This window comes from Talpa occidentalis, unplaced genomic scaffold, assembly GCF_014898055.3.
Source record: "Talpa occidentalis isolate TD23 unplaced genomic scaffold, MPIMG_talOcc4v2.1 talOcc4.7, whole genome shotgun sequence".
Taxonomy (NCBI): Eukaryota; Metazoa; Chordata; class Mammalia; order Eulipotyphla; family Talpidae; genus Talpa; species Talpa occidentalis.
In genome coordinates this window covers 9,766,612-9,786,329 of record NW_023605083.1, presented here as the reverse complement: position 1 = coordinate 9,786,329, position 19,718 = coordinate 9,766,612, and positions in this window count along the sequence as shown.

Here is a 19,718-nt window from a genome sequence, read left to right as displayed (position 1 = left end):
TCTGGGACCCATTGTAGGAAATTCATTTTACATCATAACCAGTTACACAATATATATAACTAAAACAAAAGAGTATTGTTACAAAACAATACTTATCAATACTTTGTACAATGAGCTCTGTTATTTCTCGATTTCCTTTCTTAAATATTCCCTGTGATGATTCACGAAACTGATTTCCTGACGCAATAACAGGTTAAACACATACTTTGAAAATCCCTACAGTAGAGGATTGTCAACTCCCATGCTGCTACGGTCGTTATGTCTTGTTCCAAGTTAGACAATATTAACAGAATACAGCATTATTTCCAGTGGGTACAGCCAAGCCTCAGGACCCTTTTCAAACCAGTGTTCTAAGCAGCAAATATCAGTCAGAGCTGGAACAGAGACAAGACACGATCTTTCTCTAAGTTCCAAGGGGTGCAGAGATAGGGTAACCATTTTTGTTATTTGCTCTCTTTGAGTCTCCAGTGCTAGCTCTCTGGCACATAGCAGATGCTCAAATATGCATTGAAAAGTTGAGTCAGTAAATGACCACAAAGATTAGAGGGAAAGCTTTGTGAGTTCTGTTCGTCCCTTCCCCACCTTGCTGTCCTTATATATAAAACTCTCAGGATTCAATGATTCTGAGTACTGTATGTTCCTTTCCTTCCCAAACCCCATTTTGTAATAAGAATTATTTGTGCTGGGCTCCTTGATGCTATCTCTGTTCCTTTCAAAGATGATTGGTTGACAATTAAGGAATTACTGACTAGGATTATGAAGTTGAAAACTATGGTAGAGTTCCTTGATAAACTGGTCCTGGAAGGAAAGAGGAAAACTAACATGCCAGGACTTAGGTTGGCTATTGGTGCAGATATTTTCTCTTCTCAGCCTTTCAACAATAAGATCAGTTTCATATCATTACCCCATCTTACTGGGGGAGAACCATAGCCTCAGAAAAAAAGAGGTGAGGTCATATAGTTAGTAAATGCTTGGCAGATCCAGGATTTAAAAGTAGGTATTTCACTGCTCTTTTTATTATAGCTCAGCTGCTCCTGAAATGGCATGTTAAATTACAAAGAGACAATGACCAGAAGCCTTGAATCTATTTGAAGTGTGTGAATTTAATAGGTTATCACACTGGAAAAATAAAACCCAATACTCTAGTAATATGCTTCATCATAAAACTTTAGTTTTTCTTTGCCAAATCTTTGTGAGTTATTCATTGCTGGGTATGTTTTTCTTGGCAGCTGTTAATCTTGGCTCTGACATAAGCTCTTACTGTAAAGTAATTCAGATGTGTTAAGTCCTCTATTACAGAGAAAAAACAAGACTCTCGTGTGTGTGTGCATGCGTGTGTGTGTGTATGTGTGTGTGTGTGAAGTTCAAGGGAAAATATATAATGGAAACAATATATGAATTCAGGGTGTGCGCAGGGCAGTCACACAACGCTGCAGGCAGAATCGGTGACCTTTGGGCTCTCACTAGAAGTGTAAGGGAATGGGACTTTAGAGAGCAGCATGGATCAAGTTTAACTCATATCCACTCTCACATAAGTATACACAGCTTGACACAGTCACAGAATCTCCAATGTATAATTTGCCCAATCATGTCATGAGTTACTGTGCAGGTTACTAAGAAGGTTGTTTGAGAAAGCATTTCTACTATAAGTTCACAACAGTGGTTCTCAACCAGGAACAACTTAGAGGACATTTGGCAATGTCTAGAGACGTTTTTGGTTGACACAATTGGGTAAAAGCCAAGGATGCTGCTAAACATTCTACAACTCACAAGACCCATAGGCCACAACAAATAGATGGCCAGAATGTCGACAGTGCAAGACTGAGATACCCTGATTTACAGCATGACACTCTTACCTGAGTGACAGGACTAGTACATTCCAGCTGCTTCCCTGGCCTGTCTCTTGTATGTAAAATGGAGAGAATAACAGTACTTGCTTCATTGGATTGTTGTATGGATTAAATGAGCCTTGTTAGGGAAAGCACTCAGAATACTGTCTATGATGTAGTAAGTGCTTAGTAAATGATATTGTTTCTTTGTCATCATCAGTATTAAAGCTGACCATTGTGCAGAGTAGTATTTCCCTAAATATGGTGATCCTTATGAGGTGGATTCTATGGTTACATAAACTTGGAAAATGTCGGATTATAATCAGACAAATTTCTGTATTGCAAAACTTCTCAGAAACTTCAGTAAATAAAAAAAATACATGGCATGCAGAATTTTCACAGCCAACCCAACTACAGACTCCTATGCAGAATCTTGTGAGATTGAACATACTTCAGGGACAGGCTGTGTAGTAAGAGGGCAGTGGATTGAGAATTTATAGACAGGATTCAGTTCTGGGCTCTATCACTTACCTGGGTATGTTCCATAAACTGTTTTGGCTTTAGTGATCACCAGTTCAAAAGAGAATTTGAGTCCTTCCAGCAGTGAAAAGCTGGGACTCACAAGCTTCTCTAAATTGACTATCACTAACCAACCTCAAAGTCATGTACTATCCGATAACAAAAGACGCCACAGTGAGGAAAAATCAAAACCAGGGCAATCACGTTTCCCAAATTCCTGTTACTGAGGGAGCTCAACTCTCCCAGGTGGGAAAACAAGATGACTGAGATGTATACAATAAATGCTAACTTATTTGTTGCTTTTGTTTCTGCATATGAAGTTTAATTTTTCAAGAGAAAGTGGGGCTAGCAGAGGAGAAAGCAATAAAGAGAAGTCTCAACCACTCAAGTGCACACCAGTATAGTCTACTCAAATTTCTTTTGTGAGGTGCTAAATAAAATCAGCAAGAGAAGATGATGAGATGCTATCACAAGAACTGAAACTCTATTTGGGTAGAAAGATGCACAGATATTTGACCTGCCAAAGTTTAAACAAAAACTCAGGGGAACCAAGTCATCTTAGTTATTACCATTTTCTTATAAGTTAAATGCACAATGGCAAAAGCACAAACATCAAATGTAAAATGAGAGGTAACTGTCTATTGTTTGTGGGTTTCCAGATGAACATTCCTATTGCCTGCTTTTCGGGCATCATCTACAGGTATCAGGAAGGTAACTAAGCTGGCAGGTATGTGGCTTGTCATTTATTGTGATTGTCACTACTCTGAACACGTTTGCAGAGTCTGGCCTGAATTCTCCATGCATGACAGAGGTGGCACTGGGGGAGAGGTTTGTCTCTTCTTGTATTGTCCAGGGCATGTTTTACTGTATTACAATTTGAAGCTATTTTTATCTACATAACTGGAATTTCTAACTCTGGAATGTGCTGTCAGCTGTGCTACCTGAATAACCAGTGTACAAGAGGGTAATCCATTTAACGCCAGTATCTGGTGAAACCCAGAGGACCCCAGTCAGAATAATAACTTCCAAAAGGCCCTTTTTAAAGATATTCATGAATCCTTTCTGAGACAAAATGCTAAAATTAAATTTATCAGACTATAAAGGAAACCAATTATATTGATATGCCTAAATCTAAGTACTAAAGCACAGGTTGATATAGTAATGTATGTGATTCTTTAACATATTATGTATAATAATTGTCACATGTCAAAGCTGGGTGACATTTCTAGATTCCAGCAATGACTATAATGTGATATGAAAGCATTTGTGATTTCCACAGGTGACAAAGTCATAGGCTGGGCCCTTTTAAAACACTACTGCAATTTGTTGTTCCCATTCAAAACTGGAGAAAATGCTAAATTCCAATTAGAGATCAGTGCAAAAAAATTTTTTTGTCTCTAAGCTCACAACCCTCCCCCGCACTGATCAACTCCCACCACATGATCACTTGATTCCAGGTTAGGGAACCCTAAATTTAGTCGATGCCCTAAAGGCTCAAGTACTTTGATGACTGAAAAAAGCAAAAAATAAATTTATCACATTGCTTATTTTCTTCTTTTCAGTGGAAACAATTCCCAAAAGATCACTCTGTTATAGTATAAACATCCAGGTACAACTCATAAAATACTTCTGCCCCATGAGCTCACTGGACTTTCATAGCATTGCTGTGAGAAAGGTATTGAATTAACATTAATCCCATTTGGCAAATGAGGAAAGTGAGGCGGGAAATTTTTAGAACTGTCCAAGTCTCAGAGCTGGAAGTTAAGTGTTGAACTGGGACTGAAATACAGAGCTTCCAAAGTTAAAGTGCACGCCGGTTTGGAAACCCTGAAAGGTAGCTGTAATGTTGAGGTGGAAGAAAGACAACAAAAGTGAATATTAAAGCTTCTTCCAGCCACAACCATCTACTTAGGCTGAGCAGGTACTGGCAACTGAAGAGCAGTATTCACTCATTTTCCTGTCGTGCACTTTCATACGCAATACACTTAAATGAGTGTCATTTTCTAGAATGCTGTTGGTTCGAGCAACTATATCAGGTTCCTCTGACTGAAACAGAATCAGCATTTGCTATTATTTCTAAATGTTTCTTTTGTGTTTATTATGTTGTTTCTATTTTACTAGCTTTTTTATTCTACCAATTTAAAAAAAAAAACATTTCTAATGACAAACCTGTCTATTTGGGCTTTTTTCTTTAAATGCTATACATTTCTGGGGCTTTGCAATCTGGGTTAGTTCCTGTTTTCCATTTCGACTCCCAAAGAGAGAATGATTTCCTATTTTCAAACTATTTTAGGACAGTTCTGTGAAAAACCTTTCAAAATGTTTGCGTTTTGATTTGTAGTATCCTGGAATGTTGTTTTATATCATTCTTTTATTAACCTCTTTCCCATATTTGCATAAAAGTTTTACTTTCCTAGAATATAACAACTGTGCTCCAATGAGTCTCAAAAAGAGGAATGCTGACTTAAAAAAAAAAAAAAACTAAAGTTTTCATTGCTTTTACTATTTAAAAGTTTTTTCCTGCTAAGAAATTTGTTTCTTATGTTTTCACTTTCTTCTAATGTAAATATGTCTGATTTTTCCTATAACATTTTGGCATTTTCCTTTGAATTCATTTTGATAATTGTTTTTGCTATTTGAAGTTCCCTTTGTCTCTCTGCACTTTAATCCTTGCTTTATTCAGCCTGCAAACTTCCTCAGTCCACTCTAGGCCTCTGCTTTTGCTCTTATACTGTGTCCCTATGCTGAATTTCAGACATTGCAAAATATTAGTCCCCAAAGGGACACCTTTGCAATGATCCTGCTAGTGACTAAAGTCTTTAAACTCTGAAAAATAAAAATGAACTAGTTCCCACCTCCTTGCCATCATAGCAGACAGTGGATGTAGCTGAGGGAAGGGAGAACAGTGCTAAAGGGAAGATTAACATCCAATAGTGCTCATCTGGATATGGAATAAGGAAGTGGAAGGGGAGGGAAGGTGGGTAAGAAAGAAAAAGAACCTTCTGCCTTCCCATAGGACTCCTTCATGTCCCCTAGAAGAGGTACAGTGATAGGAGGAATTGAAATTTCACAGGCTGGGGCCTCCCTGGTGGCGCAAGTGGTTAAGACTCAGTACTATGAGGCACTCTATAGCCACTGCAGCATGAGTTCGATCCCTGGACAGGGAGGCAACCCATATGGCGCAGCAGACATCTGCTGACTCGCCCACTGCTCCCCGTAGCAGTGTATTTCAGTTAAAGCGCCTGTTCTGTTACCCACTCTGTCTCTGGTGAATCCTCTCAAGTGCTGCCCCCCCGCACCTCTGGCCTGTACCCCAGCTCTTATATGCATAAATAAATAAATCTTAAAAAAAAAAAGGCATTTCACAGGCAGAGCTTTAAGCCTCTTGAGAGACTCTTAGATAGCCCCTAGTGTGCCCTCAGTTTACAATCAGCAGTCCAGGAAACTTGTCCACAAGGTGGTTCAACAGTGGAACATAGGCCCCTTTGTCTACTTCTTTTTCTCAGGAATCATACCCCTACCAGAAAAATACCATTTTCACTGTATTCTGTGACTTTTATACTTTCTGGGCAGGATCAGTTCCATAAACTCTGGTCTCAACTCATGTCTTCTTTATGGCTGGCATTGACAATTTTTTCCTTCAGTCTCCACAACTCCAATTGGTTTGATTCCCCATGACAAAGGTCAGGTGTGATAATAAAGAAAAGGGAATTGTCATTTATCTAACCTTCACAACAACTAAGGAAGATAAAATCATTCCTATTTCACGAAAGTGGAAAACAAGGTTTAACAAAGTACGGTAACTTTCCCAAGGTTGCCCAATCAGTGGCCACACGTCAGCTCACAAAGAGCATTACAACTTGCAGAGGCAAAGAAAGGCTATCTTATGATCTAGTCCCTCCTTTCTTCACTCACTGAACACCTGTCATGGCTTAGATATCCCAAAGCCTGCAACTCTACTTTAATTCCAGGGCTATGGTAATAAAAACCCAAATTATTGTCTATATGATTTTTTTGGAATAATCTTCAGGGAAAATTTGCCAATCATTTCAAATAACAGGCTTAGTGATACTTTAAAGGCATTACTTATCTCTTTTGGTCACAAACATTACCTGCATTTATGGCTTTTGCCAGGCTCGAACAGGAAAGACTTTGAAATTGTTTACAAATCCAAGGAAAAAAAAGCACAATAACTGAGGACATTCGAAATATTATACAAATGACTCCACAAGCTTTTCTTTTCTTTTTAAATAGCGGTTCCACAAGTATCCTGCTTTGTTACTGTGAGATACAGCAAGGTAATCAAGATAGAGACGGAGGACAGGAAGGACTAGGGTTTGAATTCTGGAGTCACACCATTTACTAGCCATTGGGACCCTTTAATCTCGCCAGCTCGGTTTTCTCACCTGAGAAACAGGGAAAATTACCTCATCCAGACTGGAGAGGGCTGCTGTGCAGACTATGGGAGGGTGTGGAGCAAATAAAGCACTTGAAGGAAGGCAAGGCCCATGGAAAAAGATCATGAGCCACTGTGATTGATAGTCACTATTATTATTATGCTGGCAATTAGAAATGTTGGACATATTTTATTTTGATATTTGATTTTGGAAAAAGAACTAAATGAAGTTGACATCCTAGCAATTTTGGAAATCAGTTTTGTGTTAGATCTAGATAATAACTTGGACGTGTGTTCTGAAATAAATGTAGGAGGAATAATTATGCTGTTCTATTTACATTTTAATATTCCAAGTATAAATTATGTTTTTAGGTTAGCTAGTAGAGTTTCCTAACACATATAGAAATTGGCCTATTATTTTGAAATATGGAGTTGCCTTATCATTTCTACTCTAATAAATTTTGCATAAATATTCTACCAACACTTAATATAACAAACTCACTGTTAGAAGGAAGATATACTTTTCAAACATATCTGCTTTTCAAATTATTCTGAACTGATTTCTAATTAGTTTTTCATTTCTTTGGTCTTTTTGACAATGTTAATTTTAAAATGGAAATAATACAGAACATTAGCCTTGACCAATTACTGGATACAATTCTTTTAAAAGGAAACTGAATCTTGTTAAAGATTTTGATCATCTCTGTCATTACATTTGATTTAATGCCATTTCTCTGGAATTTGAAAAACTATAAGCATCCAGATCAAAAATTATATTTAAGATTGAGCAACTCCCCCTCAAAAGTCAGTCTTTTACTTTATATTTCTTTTCAACAGCTTCCCCTCTATTCTTTTGCTTACAAAATTATTTTTAGTACTTGTTGAAAAACCACAAATCAATGAAAGAAAATATCTCTGATTGAAAATATCTCTAATTTGATTTAATATTAATATGATTAAGATGCCATATTTTCCTCTTTCATATGAAAGAAGAAATTTATTTTCAGATGTTAAAAAATGATAATAAAATTCTAATTGCTTGATTATTAGAAGCAATTAGAATGATATTTACCATTCAGCAGTCCTAGTACGACCTTGTAATTTTTTCACTTCAAATTACAATTCAGAGCACTGTTTTGATGACCATTAGCCAGTTCATATGTAGATATTCATTTAAAAAGGAAATTAATTTTATACTTTTGATTTTTTTAAATGATCCTAATCTCAATTCCCAAAACAAAAATATGTAATAGGATCTCATTATTATAGGGGTGCTGGCACACAGGCAACAGTGCTATAAATCTATTAAAGGTAAGCTTTAATAGATTACCTATTCTTACCTATAAAAAAGAAACTTTTTGCCTTGCCTATAAAGAGGAAATCAGTTTTGAGTCATGGCACAAAATATGAAAAGGTAAGGTCAAGTGACAATAGAACCAGTTAGTTGCGTAAAAACCTGTTCTAGTTAAAATCTAATTTAAAAGGTTTCACCAACTATATATAGATTTTACCATTGAGAACTCACGATTTCATTGCTTTATGTCTATTGTTTCTTATGTGAGCCTTTAAAAAGATTAAGTTAATGAAATTGAGATAATAGAAAAGAGGTCAGACTTAAACATGGAAGAAAACTACTAGAACCCCAAAGTGTTATTCAGTAGTGACTTAATGACCTGAATTTCCACTTGAGCATACACTACAATTTAAACACTTCAGGTTCATTGAGTAAGACCTTATCAGTTTGGCTTTGAGGAACTAATCCTTTGCTTACATTCAACCCTTAGATTTCAAAATACTATCACCTCAAATGTGTAATAATCTTGGCCTTGGTGATCATAACTTGTCATGTAAGCTCAGAAAATCACACATACCATTGGCGTAGGCCTTACTGAGCTGATATCTTTATCTTATTTTATACATACCCAATTCATTAATGTAGCCAAAGTCCACCTGAAATTTGACAGAGATAACTTAAGATGACGATTGTTAGAAGGCACTGGTCTTTAGGTATAATTCTTTTCCTTTTCTGCTGTTCTTTTTAGAAACTAAGTCTAAAGAACTTAGATTTACAAAACAAGGAAGAAAATCCAACAGAGAAGTACCTCAGCAACAGCGGAAGAACTTTGACATGACCAATGCTATGCCATTTTAAAATTAGCCATTTTATTGTACTTTTTGCCTTTTCTAAATTGTGGAGGCTTAAGTAAATCACACATACACACACACAAACAGAGCACAACTCAAACTATAAGTAATTGAAAATAAATGAAAAATCTGAGTGTGTTCTTGAGTCACAGTCTCCTACATGCTACCCACTCTGGAGGACTTATAATCAAATCATATTCTGTCTTTTTTTCTCCCAATTAGGTTGAAAGCAGTTTGAATAAGGCTACTGCCTATACACAAATGGCACTAATTTTCCCATTTGGGTATAAGTCTTTTAACTTCAGCTGTTATGCCCCTGGCAAGGAAGTGGAGCTGAATTGGACAAGACTAAAAGATTTCGTGGGTTTGATTTGCTGTGCATCATGAAGTCAGATTTGCAAATGGTAAGACAACTACTCCCTTTCTCAGCCCCTGCTAACTCACAGGAATCAGAATAAAAGAGCTATGTGGAATCAGACCCTCAGAATTTCTCTTTTGGTTCTGAATGCATTTGGATACAGGCTTACTGGGTAGAACTATGATCAATCTGTATAACTTGTTTTATTAATTTTCTCCTTAGTCTTTCATTTCTCAGTAACTGATCCTTTGCCAGTTACAGAAATGGAAACTGGGCCACAAACTACTTAGCATAAATGCCCCCCAGGCCAATAAAAATTGCATTTTCTCCTTGCTAAAAGTATAATTTGTAATTAATATAACCATTCCTATTTTGCTCAAAGGATTGGTGCTTTTTGTGATATTAAAAAAATGGTCCCTTTAAAGGGGCATTTCTTTTAAAATGAAAATTACTCATTTAATTAATTTTTATAACACATTAATTTATAAATTGGTCTTAAATGTTAGACAGTTTGTAAGATGGTATTAGATACTATAGCATAGATTATATAAGTGATAAAGCCAATTTAAGATTTTCAAATGGAATTTAATTTTTCTGGGGTCTCCTGTATTTTAACATATCCAAAAACTACATCTGGCTAAAAGTTGACTACACAATAAAGCAAAAACTGCTAGGGATTCAGATCAACGTGGACAGAAAAAATTTTGATTTTAAACTCTTCACTATTACTCTTCCTCTGCTGTAAAAAACACACATACACACCATAATCATGCTTAGAAATTATTCACTTAATCTTAACCCTCCTCAAAGTTATTTTATTTCTTGAACTATTCTCCTCACATAAGATGTGGAGAAAAAAAAGTCTCAAAATCCAGGAACAAAGCAAACTTATTAGCCTCTTATACTGTACCAATGAAATAAATGATTTACTTTCTATGCACGTACATATTTTTAAGAAGCACACGCTGTTAAAAAGTCCTCAGTGCAAATATAATTTACAATGCAAGATCAGATTTCATTGTTTCTTAAGACTGACTACTCTAGATTCAACAAGTTTTCTTTTCTATACTGTAAAAATAAGTTTTAGCAGAAAATAAACTTTCTTCTATAAAAATTGTTGAAATACCTGGGTGATTACTCCTATGGAAACAGTCCATTAAATTCATCAGGAAACTGTTAAAGCATTATTATTGATTCTTTTGTTAATTTACTTTAGGATTTCAAAGGATAGGAAAAGAACTATCAAAAACATTGTTCTGGAAGAATCATATCATTATAAGTATTCTAAAATGACTCCAAAAGTCATATTATCCAAAATCTAGATTTTATTACTGAAATGCTAAAATTGGGGGCTCTATCTTTTTTTTTTTTCAGTTTAAATTTGTCAAGGGACCCCCACAGTGTTTATATCTTAAAACTGCACAGATACACAAGATAAAGAACAATTGTGGCTATTAAATAAAAAAGATAATGACACCTACTGTCACTGTCTATGTATTAAGTAAAAAACTTCTTACAGACCAATTGAGAAAGCAATGACTTAAATATAGCTACCAACAAAATATAGCTATAACTTCAATTTTGAGAGAAACCAAGAAATATTTTTAAGCAGAAAAAAATGATATGCAGAAAAATTCTATTTCATCCAGTTTAATGCAGTTCACTTGAAGATTTGATATTTATAAGTGTGCATTTTCCCTAAAATTCCAAACATACAATACATAATTTTATGCCTTTAATTTTATTTCCACAGGCACCCTCTAGCTTCCATAATAGCTATGTAGTTATTACATTGTGCAAAAAATGATATTCTTCACTTTTTTTTCACATGCACTTTTAAAAAAGCCGCTCAAATCTTTAGCATTTTATACTTCTTTTAAAAAAATTAGCTAACAGCTCATGTCATCAGTCAAGAGCTTTGCTTCTGACACACACTTTTCAGAATGTGTGACTCTGTAAAACTATAAAAATTTCACCCAGAGAATAACTCAATTCTTTTAAAACAAGCCTTCTGACTTCTCCACATTTACCAATCACGCAAGCAATATCTACATGTACAAAAAAGTGATAACAGGGAATAAACAAAAAAGAAACCTCACAAACTAGCAATTCCATAAAGCCTAATAATTCTATGAAGATAAACACATATAAAAGTTTTCATTTGAGGGCCTAAGATTCAACTTATGATTTTTACATCCAAAGATTAAGGAAGTCGCCCATTTTTCATGAGGCTGTCACAAGAAAGAAAGAGAGGGGGTTATGGTTCTTATGGGCGGACTTAATCCAAACATTGGTGCCTTAAAGTCAAAGTAAAGGCCTTCATTTAAGTAATAATGTCTAGAGATAATGAAAAATAATCAGAACCGTCCCTTCCCCAACAAACACAAAACTCCATAATAACTAGACCTTGGCTTGGCTGTCACTGCAAAATCATTTTTTTTTTTTTTTACTAATTCAAGCAAAATTTCTTTAAAACAAAGATAAAGTAGATTATTGTTTAAACTTTTGCCCACGAGAGAAGCATTTTAATGGAGAGATAATAGGAAATAGAGCAAATAAGATCATTTTCTAATTTCTCTTCAAAACCGCCACGATTTCAGTGAAGGAAACTGAAAGGGCGGGTTCCAAAAATGAGAGGTACCTGGGCCACGGCCTTGAGCCTGGGGACAGGATAGGCGCTGAGCTGTCACTTCTAGTCCTAACACCTCTGTGCAGGGACAAAAAATGGCCCCGCATGAAGTCGATTAAAGGGTCGTTTGTGCTTAAGTTTTCCTTAACTCTGCCCTGCCAGAGCGACGCTAAGTGAACATTTCTGTCGTATTTTTCTCGACTGCCATTGTCTCCTTGTAGGATCCGAGGCTGTTTCAAGTTCTGTTGGCAAAGCCAGGCTTTGCCCAGAGCATCCCTCCTCACCTGTATATGGCGAAAAAAAACTCTAGTCCTACTAGATGAGGATGGAAACACACTTCTAACTTCACTCTAAGAGGGGAAAGCTGAGTAAGTTGTAAAGTGACAGCAATTTTCAATAGTACACGGGCTCTCACCGAGCGCCTCTGGCTGAAAGCGCTCTCCCCGCAACTCGCTCCCGGATACCCACGGATCCTTCCCCGCGGCTTAGCGCCAGAGAGGACCGGTGTCTTTGGAGATCGTGCCAGGGAAACAACCTGCGATTTGGGCTGGAGGAGCAGGAGGCTGTTCTGTGCAGAGCCAGGGCCCGCGGTGCCCGGGATGCGCCAGCCTCGGCCGCAGCATCCCCTGGATGCCCGCGGTGGCCGGCTGCCCTCGGAGCCAGCCGTGCGCCCAGGCCCCGAATCCCCCTTCGCAACTCGGCGAGGACGCGCCCCCGCTCCACTTCCCGCGCCCGCCCGCTTACCTGCGGGTCCCGATCGGAGGGCGGAGGCGCCTTCCTGCTTCTCCCCGGCGCCCAGGTAGGGGTCACACCCCGCCCACCTCCCCTGCCCTGGCCTCCCTCCGGCTGCCCGCGAGCCGCCCGGGTCCGCGCCGGCGCTGAGGTCGGGGACGCGCGTCTTTCTCCTCCTGGCTACGGACACGGAACCTGCGCGCCCCGGGCCGCGCCCCAAGTTGTGCGCAGGTCGAAGCCGCCCGCGGAGCTCCTCCGGGGAGGCCGTCTCGGCCCCAGAGACCCGATTCGGGCAGGCGCGGGCGGGAGTGGACTGCCCTGCACCTCCACCCGGTGCACACCTGCCGCCGCTGGGCGGCCGGGGCCGAGGCTCCGCCCAGTCCCCGCCCCCCGCCTCCCGCCTCCCCCCGCACCCCCACCCTGGCCGGGCTGCCGCCGGCGCGGGCAGGAGGGGCCGGGCGCGGGCGCCCAGGCCTGGGAGCTGGAGTTGCGGCGCTGCGCCTTCTCGCTCAGGCCGGGGCGGGACCCGAGTCTCTCCTCTGCAGCGCCGCTCGAGAGCGCGGGAATTGGTGGAGGTAATTCTGACCACAATCGCAACCGCCACGGCAAAGCTTTTTGCTAGTGGGAGAGTTAGAACCGTGGAAACGAGAGGGTGCCCACCTGAGTGAGCCGGTGCAACTGGGTGCACCCTGGAAATCCAAACTTACGAAGAATTGCACAGTGGAAGCGTCTGCAAGGTCGCACCCCAGCATTTGCAGGGGTGTTCTGAAAACGTGGCGGGGAGCTTGGGCCGGGTGGTGTCATTGGCATTTGGGCAAAGGAGGCGGGGTGGGGGGTGGGAGGGCGGAGGTGTCCATCCATCTGGAGTGGCCTTTTTTGTATTCGCAACTCTGTGGGTGCTTTGGCCATTCCAGGCCTATCTCAGAAGCCATCTCCACCTGGAAGTTTTTCACATGCCCACCTGCTCCCAGATTTGATTTGACCCTCTTTTGCACAGCCGGGGCTCTCTGAACCTCTCTGCTGTCCTTCCCTTGAATGAGAGCGCTTTGTGAAATGCAGTGGGCCCTCTTTAAACACGTTATTTTTATTATACTACGAGGAATTATATTCAGTACTATTGTATACAAGCAGAGATTTGTGCTTTCCTAATCTTTTCCACTTGGGTTTAAATTCCTTGAAGGCAGGGGCTACAATAAGTTGTCATCTCTGGAAGTTTTCAAGTAAATACTAAAAGGTACAAGGCAGGTGAGAGGACCAGATGACCTCGCAGGAATTTTTGACTGTCCCACTTAAATATATATCCTCTGAAAGGCCTGCATGGCGCCTTGCTCCTGGGGTGTAGGAGGGGGCTAATTGTGTTTCTTTCTGTGAATGTAATCAAATTTTGGCAAAGACCAGCCCACCAACAAAAATTCTGCAGGTGAAGGTAGGGGTAGCGGTGAGGCAAGGTTCCTAGTGGTATTTTATTGCTGATGTACTGTGTCTCCATGCAAAAATTTATTTAATACAATGAAAAACATTCGCTAGATGTTCCCTCATGAGTTGGTACCTCCTAAAGCCTCCTTTTCTTAACGAACTATAGAAAAGATAAGTCAAATATTAAATTATATTTACATGGGCACTTGAACTTAAGGACTATATGAAAATTCAACTCTAGAAAGTTCTGTATAAAATTGGTTAAATAGATAGGTACCATTTCTCATATACTCAGTGTATATTTTGAGTTGAGAGATCAGTAGTGTTTAATGGTTAATAGTATTAAGCAAATCACAGCTAGGAATCAAAGAAACTTACAAATACCTTAGCTTAACTCAGTTTGAATCCATGAACTATTACAAACAAGGAGCAGATCTTACACCATCTCAGTTATCCTGATCAGGAAATAAGGAACAAAAATTGACAAACTTATTTCTATTGAAATGTTTCTGATACTTTTGAAAAAATGGATTTCCAACATTTATAGTTATAGTATAATGGAAGAAGCAAATATTTTGCAAATCATGAAGCGTGTGCTTTAAGATGTAAGTGTGCCTTAAAATGAACCTTAGAGCTAAGCACTTTTAAATGTATTTAAAAATAAATAAATATAGAAAATTTGTGAAAAGTGATTGTAGAAAACTCAAAATTAAAAGCATCATTTGAAGTGAAAAATACTGTAACTCTCATAGGAAGCATGACATCATCAAATAGAAAACTGTTTTAAGCATAATAAATCTATGAGAAAAAAAGGAGATTTCATTATAATTGAGTTCCATTAGGCAGGACTATATCCAAATAAGAAAATATATTGAATAAACATAAGCATTTCATTTGCAGAACATGTTTTTAAACTTTCATACAGAAGCCCACAATAATATTACAGAAAAGATCATATATTTGCTTAACCAAAATTATATATCACACCTAGAAATATATATATATGTATATATATATATATAGAGAGAGAGAGAGAGAAATATATATCTCATGACTAGAAAAGAGGCAAAAAAGGAATAATTCACCTCAAATATCAATCTAAAAAAACCATTTTAAGCTCATAGAAAGAAAATAATATTTTAGATCTGGATTTGATACAAAAAAGCTGTTTTTCCTGAGAAAAATACACATAAGATCACAGTAAAGCCTCAGTTAACAGAGCAAAGCCACAAGGGCCCCCCCCCCCTGCAAACCACATGTGCATCTTCAGCTAGAGCTATCAAAAGGGTTATCTGGGGTACTTCTACACAACATTCTGTTCACCTTTGCTCCATAATAACAACTGCACCATCTGAAATTTGAGAATTTCCTCCTCAGTCTTTACCTATGAGGAAAGATGAATTACTATTTACTTTCTAGCTGTACCTAAAAGTGAACCAATAAGTCAAATTTTCTCTTGGCAGCTAAATCATCTTTAAATATATTACTTATAAAGATTAGCTTACTATTTCAGTTATTGATAACTTACATACCTTAAAATTCTTTTATTTATTACATCTTTATATACCCACTGACATTCAAGGGCTTTCAGAGGAGAGTAGAAGAGAATCATTAAGTAAAATTTACTTATAGGTACATATGTGTGTATGTATATGTGTGTGTGTGTGTGTGTGTGTGTGTGTGTGTATATATATATATATATATACCTAATTCACAAACACAGAATTAACTATAGGACAGTTGAGAGTAGAACTAGAATACTTTTTCAAAAATATTTATTGTATTTATGAAACCATTAACAGAAAGTCTATATAATGTGCTTTCTAGTCCATTTTTAATTTATTTATTTAAAAAGACTTTCCCTTATAAGCAAATCCAAATTCTGGTGATTTTTATCATATTATTTTTGAACATTGAAGTGGCATGAGAGGCATGGGAAAGAATTTCTGAGAGGTCAATCATCCTTTAAAGGCTGATGAGATTTTATATGGAAGTTAGTAGATAATTTCAGTCTAAATGACTGAAAAGTGATTAAAGACATTGACAAATATTTTTATTGTTTTCTTTTTAGTGAAAAAAATCTTGCTGAAAAGACAACACAGGAGATATCTATGCAAAATGTTAACGACTCTTAAAACTAGATGGTAATTGCATGAATATTTGACACTTTGAAATGTTTCATAATTAAAAATTGAAACAAATAAGAAAATATAAAATAACAAATAAAACATTGAAATGATTTTACAGTTATTTGTTATTCCCATGTCCTAACAACCTTTAACATTTTAGTTTTCTTTCATTTATAGACATTATCGTGGTGGCTGCAATTTCATGCCTGCTACTTTCTGAATAATAGAGCTCCAACTGGTGGAAAAGGTAGGAAGGAATCATTTTTGGTACACATGGAAAGGTAAAAATAAATATTTCTAAAAGACACAATGCCACGCTTTTTCAAATTAATACCTTAAGCAAAATGAACAAACTGACAATGTTATATAGCATTATATTTTTTTTTATTCCTTGCACAGTTTGGAATATTATTTTGCATGATGGTGTTATTTTCTTTAAATTTAGTTAAATGCATACATTTTCCCACCTAACTTTCAAGAAGTAAAAATAGTGAACAAAGTGTATTACTGAAATAAGCTGAATATGAAAAAAAATGAGTTATATCCAATTTTGCTCCTATATATTTTTTATAAGACCATTAGTAGGAAGCCATGATTTTTATTCCCTTAAATATATAGGTATATATATTGTTATTAAACGCTAAATCAGTTTCCAGATTTTTTCAATGTTGTCCACTCAACCTCTATTTTAGGAACTGTTATTAACATTTGTTAATTGAAATGTTAATTGAAAATATAGTACACCACACTAGTAGGTAAAAAAAAAAAAAATCACAAGTGGCTAACTGTGGGTCAGAAATAAACCTGATTGGTGGCCTGTTCATCTTTGAGTTACTCATATTTTAAAGAATCATAGGAATTATAAGAGAGAGCAGTGGTTCTCAACTCCAGCATACATGTGGATAAGGACATAGCTACAGGCATTTGGTGTCGATTCTTAGGTTGTGATGGTGTAAATTTTGGTACCTGCTCCTCTGATTCCATTTCTTCCTCCTCTCTTGAAAGCAAGTGATGAGAGGATTTTTCCATAATCTTTAATGGGCTCTGATGTAAAGAGATAAATAATTCCTCTGCATCTTTGTTAATCTACCTCAGAACATACAGAGATGTACGCAATTGTTAAGTACCACAGAAATTGAGTACTATTTAGTATAAAATTCTGATCATTGTCTGTTTTATTCTAAGGGGAAAAAGTCAGTTTACTCTCTTTTACCACACACACCTCTAGCTGAGTGGTGAAATGAAGTAGCTCAAGGATATTTATAAGAGAAGGCGGGAGGGGCTGTTCTGCAGTGTTTTGTAGTGGAAACATTGTGTGGCACCCACTACTGGGGTCTTCTTCCTCAGTAATGTGCTCCCCAGACTAACAGCATCAGCACTGCCTGGGAGTCTGTGAACAGTGCAGGATCTTGGGTGCCGTATCTCCTGAGTCGGAAGCTACGTTTTAGGGAGTTCTGTAGATGATGTGTGCACATTAACTTTTGAGAATCACTGCACTAGAGAAACACCAGTGCTGGTAGAAATATTATCTATCCTGTGGTTTTGGTTGCCTGCCTTTTCTTGTTGGGGAAAGGCAGAACTCTGTGGGTTACTAACACTCCTGGCACTTTTTTGAAAGACTCAGAGAAAGGAAACAAATTTCTGATGGTGAGGATTTTAGAGCAACATTTAAAAATTGGGCCTTGAGAACCATAGATGAATAGAGACAAGGGAACCCTGAGAAATCATGTGCTTCTTGCCCTTCTTCATTCTGAACAGTTTTAAATTTTTTTCCCAAGGTCTTTGGGACCACATCAAAGCTTCATAGTGGGATCTGGGGGGAAGGTGAATTTCAGGGATTCACAGACTCACTGAATATAATGTGGCTGCATATATCTATTATTCTAAAAAGAGTTCTTAGTATTTAGCAAATTATCAAAGGCTTGCCAGCCCCTGTTTGAAAACCAGAGACATTTACTTCCCTCTAAATGCTATTTCATTGTGTCATTCCTCAGGTATCAAGTTGTTGTTTTTTTTTTTTTAATATCCACTTGAAAACATTGCCTATTTTAATTTAACTTTTATTTAATTATCTGTAGCATGTTGTCGGCGCCCTTAAAAAAACCTTAGAATCAATGACTTACCTTTTGATTAACTGTTATTCTGAGAGCTACTTCTAAAGTACTAGAAATACTTTAAATATCTTTAAATAACTTTAAAGATTCTGGAGGTCTGTCCCTTTGTGTGTGTGTGTGTGTGTGTGTGTGTGTGTGTGAAGGATGGAACTGGACTTTTAGTGGTGAACTTAAAGTAGTAAATACAGATGTTGATTGATAATGACATATACATGGAACGTAATATTATAATGCAAAGTTATTTCAATAAATATATATGTAAAAGAAAAGAGTGATAAGGTGGTTAGTGAGGTTCCCAAGTACCACTCAAATTATATCCAGTCTTTCCTTACTCAAAAGGAATTGAACTGATTCCTTCAAGGAATGTGCTTATTCGATAAAGTGAGAAAAGCAAAGAATGATGGATTGTTTTGAACCATTTAAGTAATACTGAACTGCTTCTCTCAGGAAAGGAAAGCACTAGAATATACTGTCTAAAGTAAAGAACGCTTGTCATCAAGTTGGCACATTCATTTAGAATTATTTTAGAATGGTACAAAATATGTTTAGTCATTCCTTATTCTGGCATTATAGTGGGTGCAGTGAAAAATGTATTTCAGCTTTGGAATGAAGTGGCTCTCCTGGTTTACTTCTCAATTTGCCTCTTGGCAAAATTATTCTTGGATAAATTACCAACAACTCTGTTCCTCAGTTGGCACAGCAGTAAAAGCAGTGAAATACAGTAATACCTATCTTATATGGCCATTGTAAAAATCAGAAAATAATGCATATAAATTGAGAGAGAGAAAACTAGTCCAATTCCCTACCACTCCTTCTTAGTGGTGCGGCTGCTCACCTTGTGTGTTACATACTATACATCAAAGCCCTTCAGATGTATTTGGGCCGTCGTTTTTAAAGCTGAAAAAGCCAGCAATATTTGGAACTACATCAAGGATTCCAATCCATTCCCACTCCCCATGCAATGAATGACTCGTTAATAAAGGTCATGCCAGTAAGCATGTTGGATACAAGAAAAAACAAGTTCACAGCCAGAGAAACCTGGCACATTCTTTAAATCCACGTCCAGTTATGGGAAGAGAACTAGCTTCTTAGCACATGTCCAACTGAGACCCAAATCGTGAACACGCATGCATGTTCACAGTTTAATAACATTGTGAGGCTAAAAAGGAATGCAGATTATCTTGATGGCCACCACTCACCCTCCTAGAAACTCACTGCATGAGAGCTGTCTTAAAGGAGACATGTTGGTAAGCACTATGTCCTGATGTAGAAGGCACTTATGTTGCTGGGATAGATCTCAAATGATTTTAAAAGAGGATGTATTAAAAAGGCCTTTTCTCTCCTGCTGGGTATTTTATCACTAATACCTGACATTTGATTGAATATATTCTTTATGTTCTGTGGAACTTTATCCCCAGGGGATCTTGCTAAGATGTGGTCCGTTGTTTTGT